The sequence below is a fragment of the Prionailurus viverrinus genome, chromosome A1 (assembly GCF_022837055.1).
Source record: "Prionailurus viverrinus isolate Anna chromosome A1, UM_Priviv_1.0, whole genome shotgun sequence".
Taxonomy (NCBI): Eukaryota; Metazoa; Chordata; class Mammalia; order Carnivora; family Felidae; genus Prionailurus; species Prionailurus viverrinus.
In genome coordinates, this window is record NC_062561.1 from 139,797,214 (window position 1) to 139,805,437 (window position 8,224).

Genomic DNA, 8,224 nt, shown 5'->3' on the forward strand with positions numbered 1-8,224 from the left:
GCTCTGCTCTCCCCCGGTAGAGCTACTGTCTGTCGTCACCCACGATCACAGTCCTGCTACTGTGTTCCCTACGATATACCCTTCATCCCCATGAGAGCTGTTTTATTTTTACTTAACATCCTACCATAAACATCTTCTTCTTTATGACGTATCTTTTGTAAACATTCCATTTAATGGCTGTGCAGCATTCCATCAAGTTGATAGGCCATTGTTCACTGTCCAGCAGTCTGTCACTGGACAATCGGGGCTTGGGGAGCATTCGTTGTAACCTGAATCTTTCTCACTAAGTCCTCCCACAGTAAGGACACTTGGATGTGGCATAACTGGGTCCAAGGTATCAGCCTTTTTTCCTTTTTTTTTTTTTTTTAACGTTTATTTATTTTTGAGACAGGGAGAGACAGAGCATGAACAGGGGAGGGTCAGAGAGGGGGAGACACAGCATCTGAAACAGGCTCCAGGCTCTGAGCTGTCAGCACAGAGCCGGACGCGGGGCTCAAACTCACGGACCGCGAGATCATGACCTGAGCCGAAGTCGGCCGCTTAACCGACTGAGCCACCCAGGCGCCCCCTTTGTTTTTTTAAGTAGGCTTCACGCCCAGCACAGAGCCCAGTACAGCGCTTTGAGGTCACAACACTGAGATCAAGACGTGAGCTGGGTGCAGGGTCGGACACTTAACCGACTCAGCCACCCAAGTGCCCCAAAGGCTTCAGCCTTTTAAGGATCCTGAAATGGATAGTCTAGATTGTGTTTTGAAATATTGTGTCAAGTTATGCTGCCATTGACAATGTATGAAAGTACTTGTTCTATCATAATTTTGTCAGTTCTCTCTCTTTCTCTCTGTCTTAACTTTTACTAATTTGTTAGGCAAAAAAAAAAAAAAAATTAGGTTTATTTATTTATTTTGATTGCGCGCGAGAGAGAAAGAGAAAGCAGGGGAGGGGCAGAGAGAGAGGGAGAGAATCCCAATCAGGCTCTGTGCTGTCAGCGCGGAGCCCCGCATGGGGCTCGAACCCAGACTGTGAGATCATGACCTGAGCTGAAATTGAGAATCAGATGCGTAACTGACTGAGCCACCCAGGCGCCCTCCCATGTTTTTTATTAGTTTTATTTTCTCTTTGATAGACTGTCTATTCATGTTCTTTGTCCATTTTCAATTATCTGTGTTTTATGCTTTTGAGGAAAAAAATCACTCAGTGTTTGCCTTAAAATTTTAAGCATAATAATCTTTTCTTTTTTTTCTTTTTTTTTTGCTGTTAATTCTGAACCATAATACATAATATGATTTCATTTGAGACACTATTTAAACACAGCTCCTTTTTATTTCAGATTAACTCAACTACTCTGAGACAGACTATACAATGTACATTTTACTAGGCTTATGCCTTTTCTTATATTCTTACAGCTTGCCTTCTCACCTTTAAAAAATACACGTATGTGTATAAGTGAATATATATTTTTATACTCATGTACAATGTGCAGGCAGAAAAAGGGATAAAGTTTAATTCACTCTTTTGTTTTAGTCACCAGTTCAGTAAAATATTTAAGTTACAGGTACCAATTATGCATGATATCCTTATCCTTAGAAACAGAGAAAATTGAGAATTGAATGTAAAATAAAAATACTAGGTAATGAGAAACTTGTTTTTAAAAAAAGCAAGCATGTAATTTTTAAAAAATAACAATTTGGAAGGTTGTGTATTGATTTCACGGAGAATATCTTTTCAGAAATCTTCACTTGTAATTGCCTTTGGAATTAGTTTCTGAGTCTCCTTCATTTTTTTTTTTTTTAATTTTTTTTTTTCAACATTTATTTTTGGGACAGAGAGAGACAGAGCATGAACGGGGGAGGGGCAGAGAGAGAGGGAGACACAGAATCAGAAACAGGCTCCAGGCTCTGAGCCGTCAGCCCAGAGCCTGATGCGGGGCTCGAACTCACAGACCGCGAGATCGTGACCTGGCTGAAGTCGGACGCTTAACCGACTGCGCCACCCAGGCGCCCCTGAGTCTCCTTCATTTTACCATCAATGAGATCACCCAGGTTGATTATAACTCTTCTTGACCTATTTTGATTTAATCTACTTTGAGAGGGTTCCAATGGTAAAGTTTCGCTCATCTCAAGGACTACGGGATTGCCATGATGCATCTGTCCATTTCAGCCCACGTCCCCAAGAATCTAAGAACATGAGGTCCAAATACTCAGAACTGCTTGTATTACTTAAAAAAAAAAAAACACTAAGATAAGTTGCATAAAACCAAAATAAAACTGAAATTAGGCTGCATCATATCAGAGTTAACAAGGATTTGGTACAATTAACTGCATGCACACAATTTTCAGCACTACTTTTTCTAATGAAATGTGAACTATTCGAGTCCACGAAGGTGTAATACCACGATTTAGAAAATTATCACACTGTAGTCCTTTGAGTGTAGAACAGCACTTATGTCAATATGCATTTGTTCAGAAATTCCTAAGATACTCACATTTTGAGGTAGAATCAGCAGCATGATTGATTAGTCATTTAAAAAACACTCCTGGGCCTCTCGGCAGCAATGAACTAATGTCTCGGGAAGATCGATAATTTCTTCTCTCACGAGAAGAAACCCAGCGCATCAGAAAAGTCATCAGCAAAATTATCAAAAGATATGTGCCAGCTGTTTCCAACAGCCCACCGAAGAGGGGACAGAAGGAAATAATAAATGTTTGCCACATGTTGAGAGAGGAGTGGTAATGGAAAATATTCATAAACAAACGACTAACACTTGTCTGTATGTTATTCAGGTGCACGGATAAAACACGTCCATCTCCTTAGCGTGGACTCTTGTGGATGCAAATTACTCTAAGTCTTGGGCAGTCATTTCCAGACTCTTGTAATTCTTCATACAGACTGAACCATCACTAGCGTCAGCAGTTTTGCTGCTTTACAATTAAATCCTAACATCTGAATTAGCATAAAACATCCCTTGCAAGATAATTCGTAGCCAAGACTTCCCTTTTCGATTTCCCGGTTGATGTGGCTGCCTCTTCTATTTCAAATCAGCTGGGAAATCTTTCTCCTTATCTCAAATTCCATTTCCTTGGTCCTCATCCTACCATTCTTCTCAATTTCCCTTGGGCGGGCTACTCTTGTTGTTTGCTGGGGCCAACTGTTTGATGTAGGAAGAAAGGAGCACAGAGTCTGCCCCACTAAGGGTCAAATCAAGCTTGTGAGAAAACAACCATTTCCCTGGCTTGTATGTAAGCAGATATGATAGATTACATCCCCCCCCCCCCCCCCCCCCGCCATGAATCTGCGGTCTTCTCCTAAAATTCAGCTTTGCCAGAGCAAGAAGCCACTGAGGAAACGCAGTGGGCAGTGAAAGTCTGACTAAGTAAAGGGAACAAACCCAGGATGCCCACAACCCTTCCCGGATGCTGATCAGTCAGTTCTAGATAAACTAGATTGTGGCTTTGACGATCAAACACTGGAGGGTGACCTCCCAGGATTTATGGGAGAGCCAGGGGACCAGCACTCAAGGCTGTGGGATCCCACGTGTGACTTCGCTCTTGACCATGTGTGCACATAGCTGTGCACTCTCTTTAATTTGGACTGCTTTGTTGAAATTGGGACCTAACAGAGCTTGCCAGATCTCTTGCTTTAAGACATCTTTAAAACACCTAAACAGAAGGGAAGACCATTCTGTTTGGGCTAGAAGCAGAGGAGTAACTGAGTTCTCAGAGGAAGGGATATTACTCCTTGGAGAAATAGGAAAATTTGTGAGACTATTTTTGATTGTCACATGGGTTGGGAGGCACCATTAGCATTTACTGTGTGTGGCTAGAGGTGGTAAACACTCGACCAAGTGTGGGATCTGGTCCCCATGGCGAGGAATTTTCCCATATCCATCCCAAACTTCAAATAAATATCTGCTTATGTAAGTGGAAAACGTGATAAAATTAGCTGCACCTCATATCTAACTCCATTTAACATCTATAACAAATATTTTTTCACAGATTTAATATACATTGAATTTTCCAAGAATGCAGCCTCTGTGTGCAGATACTTGCTCTGTGTGGAATTTTACCAAGAACTGATCATCTTTTCAGTAAACGTCTGACATTTACATCCAATGACAATGTATCAGTTTGCATATGTAACTGTCACATTTGAGTATAGATACACATACGCTTACCTAGCCCTTATTTCAAAATGCGCAATATAGGGGCGCCTGGGTGGCGCAGTCGGTTAAGCGTCCGACTTCAGCCAGGTCACGATCTCGCGGTCCGTGAGTTCGAGTCCCGCGTCGGGCTCTGGGCTGATGGCTCAGAGCCTGGAGCCTGTTTCCCATTCTGTGTCTCCCTCTCTCTCTGCCCCTCCCCTGTTCATGCTCTGTCTCTCTCTGTCCCAAAAATAAATAAACGTTGAAAAAAAAAATTCAAAATGCGCAATATAAAGTGTTGACAACATTCAGTTGAGTATTACCTTCTCTTAAGCCCCGACTACTTGGTTACAAATAGTTGTAAGTATCAAACCACTTCATAATACCTTTCAGTTTAGTCCTGCCGGAAATACACATGCTTTTATTATGAATTACTTTCCTATTATATTTCCTTTCTATTACAGTTTGTGCTGGGCCCTGGGGCCCCTTCCTAGGTCCCCGCATCAGGGCTCCCACAGCTGCTCCAGCTGTGACCGCTGGCGGCCCATAGCTGAGTGCCACCGCCCTTCCCAGCCACCGCTCTGGTCTCTGGGTTGCTGACTGCTCTCTGGGAGCCTCCCGCACCCATTGACTGTCACTGAAGGGAGGTGGGTGGTGGGAAGGCACTGGCTGGGCACAATTCTCCAGGATCACCCCAGCTCCAGAGCTCCCTGTGAGATCTGCTGAGTCACTTGGGAGACTGCCTCAAAGCACAGCCCAACCTCTGCCTCAGCCCAGTCCTGCTTCCCTCCCTCTCCTTCTCGCATTGATCCTGAGAGTACGTCTGATATACTTCTTGCCTCCTAATGCCATCTCAGGTTCTATTTCCCCCGGGGGGAACCTGACACAGAACACTGTAACGGTTATTGGCCTCTGGGCGGTAGGTCATCTGGCAATTTAAATTTAGGAGAGTCAAGAGGAAAATGATACAATATTTATAATTTTTTAAAAAAGGGTGGGGGGCACTGCCTGTGGTTGGACTCTCGCCTGGAGGGCAGAGACACTGCTTGCTCGAGGGCTACCAGTACGGAAGACGCAGAATGACACCTCGTGTGACTGTTTCTCACACGTGTGAATAAAATACTGGTCCTGTATACAGCATCCCTGCTCATCAGTCCTTTCTGCCACTTTGTCCTCCTGCCACACCATGCCATACCAGGTGTCCCTCGGTAAATACTCACGAAATGTGAGACACAGACAGAACCCCGCTGTCCTGATGCCTCACCTCCAAATGGCTATGTGCATCTTTAGCTCTGAGATGCACCAGCTGCCCAGAAAGACAACAAGCTGGGTCCATAGCCCCGGGCATTTTCTCCTTTGAGATTTTTTTTTTTTTTAGAGGAAATATGGTTTTAATTCTTAATATCATGATATCGTAGTTCTCCTTAACTGTCAACTGAAAAAGATTCACACAGCCCGAGTAGAGCTGGAGGGTGCAGGAGGCGGGTGGGGGTGGTGGTGGTGAGAGAGAGTGAGAGAGACATAGGGAGAGAGAGAGAAAGCGCGCGCGCACACGTGCTTTTGTTGGCCTGCAGGACTACAGAAGAGGACAATCCGAAGGCAAGACCAGTGAGCATTACTTTGTCCCTCAGATCTAACCGTCTGGCCAGGCTGCCCCGAACTAGTGATTCAAAATCCTTTGAAGGTACTTAGTCCTCCCATATGCCAGGAAAGTGGTGTTTTTTTTACACTCAGTAAAGCGAGGATGGGGATTAGCTACCTGGTTCTTGACTCCATTCAAATCCATTGCTGATATAGCACTTCAGCGTGCCTCAGGGTCATCACCTATCTCAGTCAATGGACACTGGTCATTACAGACCAGCGTAATGACCTGTGAGTTTGAACTCAGCGCCTCGGTGCCGGTATGCTTGCCGCCCCCAGGCCTTCAAGGCTGTCTGTCTAGCCATTCAGCAGCCCTTCCTTCACTCCTTCACCTGTAATACCGGGATGCAGGTCAGAGTTTCCACCTGTGGTTCCTCCTAGGGGTGTGGTGATAATTAAAGCAATGATGTTTCCCAAGCATGGAGACATTCCAGATTAAAGACACCACATAATTGAACACATTCTGCAGCTGGTGACATGGGTTGGTGTCATTGCAAGCTAGGAAAATAAGATTAAGTCAGGTGTCCCTGCTATGGCATCCATGATACTTTTCCTGCTCTCATGATTTAGGGACGCCCTGCTGCAATTAAAATTTAAAAACAAAACAACACAAAACAAAAAGCTCTAGTCCCCAAGAAAGAAGACATCAGTTTAAGAAAGAAAGGGGTTTTTTTGTTTTGGTTTTTGTTTGTTTGTTTGTTTGTTTGAGAAAGAAAGAGACAGCACATGAGCGGGGAGGGGCAGAGAGAGAAGAAGACACAGAATTTGAAGCAGGCTCCAGACTCTGAGCTCTCAGCCCAGAGCCCGATGCGGGGCTCGAACCCACAAGCCACAAGATCATGACCTGAGCTTAAGTCAGATGCTTAACCGACTGAGCCACCCAGGCGCCCCAAGAAAGAAAGGTTTTTATTCATTCACCTTCCATTTCCTCAGTAAACAAAGGTGTACATTTTTATTGTGGTCACTTCATTCAAAGCTAAAAATAGAGTTAAAAAATCCATGGCACCTCTATTTGTTCATCATGTCACTGTTTTTAATAAAATTCATGTTGCTGTTAAAGGCAGGAAGATATGTAAGGTCTACCGGTTAACCTGGGCAAATGCTTTGCACGTCCATTTTCTTCTCTCCCACGTATCATCGCCATACTGTTCTGCTGTGCACCTGCTCCGCTGCTCAGTGCATCAGTTCTTGACTGAACATCTTACAGCCGTGGCAGCGGCGATGGACAGAGGTCCTGGCACATCACTGTGAGAGGCTGAACAGCGCCAAGGCCACCAACCACAACGGCGGTATCACATGCATCGCAAAGGCATCAGCTAAAGCGGTTTGGAGGTCTGAGCACTTTGCCAACAGACTGCGCTTCTGAAAAATAAACTTTATGACAGTTAGCGTTAGGAAGTTCTATCCATAGCCAAGCCACTGAGAATATGTTTGCTGATTGCATCCATTCAAATATGTTTGGAACTCAGATCCAAACTGGCAAAGGACCCAAAAAAGGCAGTTAGAAGTCAAGTACAAGTGTTTACTGGGCAGCTTGGATTGAGGAGGCCAAGAGAATGTGAAATAGGAAAAAACGAAGAGTGTTTCCAGTTGGATATGTCTGCAGAGCGAGTAAGACAGGGTAGGCCAGAGGGCCTACTTATTCCTAATGTCCAGATATCCAACCCCCTTCCAGAGGAAAAGAGAACAAGATTCGGAGAATATTTGCATAGGAAAACCTGAATGGTATACGAAGAGAAAAAATACAAGTTGCAGATTAATAAGGATAGTATGATTGCTCCGGCCTGCTCTGTCCCCACGCCAGATTCATCAGAAACCAGGCACGTGTGGTATTAGGGATCAACTATATCTGGGCCACCCCATTTTAGGGGCCAGCGTAAAACTGCACCCATCCAGGTTAACACCCTCTCCGTGGAAAGCTGGGTCTCAAATTTAAACAATTCTTGCTCATCAGCTTTTAAACATATGTCATTCTTACAGGCTTTCAAAAATTTGTTACATAATAATTGGCTTCACTGAGAATCTATCCTGACACTTACTTTCCAAAATCTGGGCGGTTACTTCTGACAAGCACCTACCTTTTCCTTTGGGCCTTTGGCGCATTTCTGGGGACTCTGCCATCACAGGTGCCACATAAAGCCCCAAACCTCACCTCAAAAAATATTTCTTCAAATTCCCTGGAAAATTATTCCCATCTGGAAGTATGATTATCAAGTTAAATAACAACTGGGTGTTTATTGCTATTGAAATCGATCTGGTTTTATGCACTGCGGTATAAAGGGACTAGCCCGAGTTATTCAGATATTTTAATTCTGGTAAAAAAAAAAAAAAAAGAAGTTTGAAATTATTTTTATCAAGCTGAAACATGAAAGCTCTCCAGTCAACTTCTTCCGCATTTAAAACACTTCTTCATCATCTGTCATTCCTCCTTCAGCTAAATTCTAA

The 8,224-nt window shown here is 43.9% G+C and overlaps 1 pseudogene; it reads left to right on the forward strand.

Moving 5' to 3' along the window:
* The window catches only part of LOC125164425 (phosphatidylinositol N-acetylglucosaminyltransferase subunit P-like), a 63,803-nt pseudogene extending 56,658 nt beyond the window's left edge, over positions 1 to 7,145 (forward strand).
* The last annotated feature ends 1,079 nt before the right edge of the window (positions 7,146 to 8,224 follow it).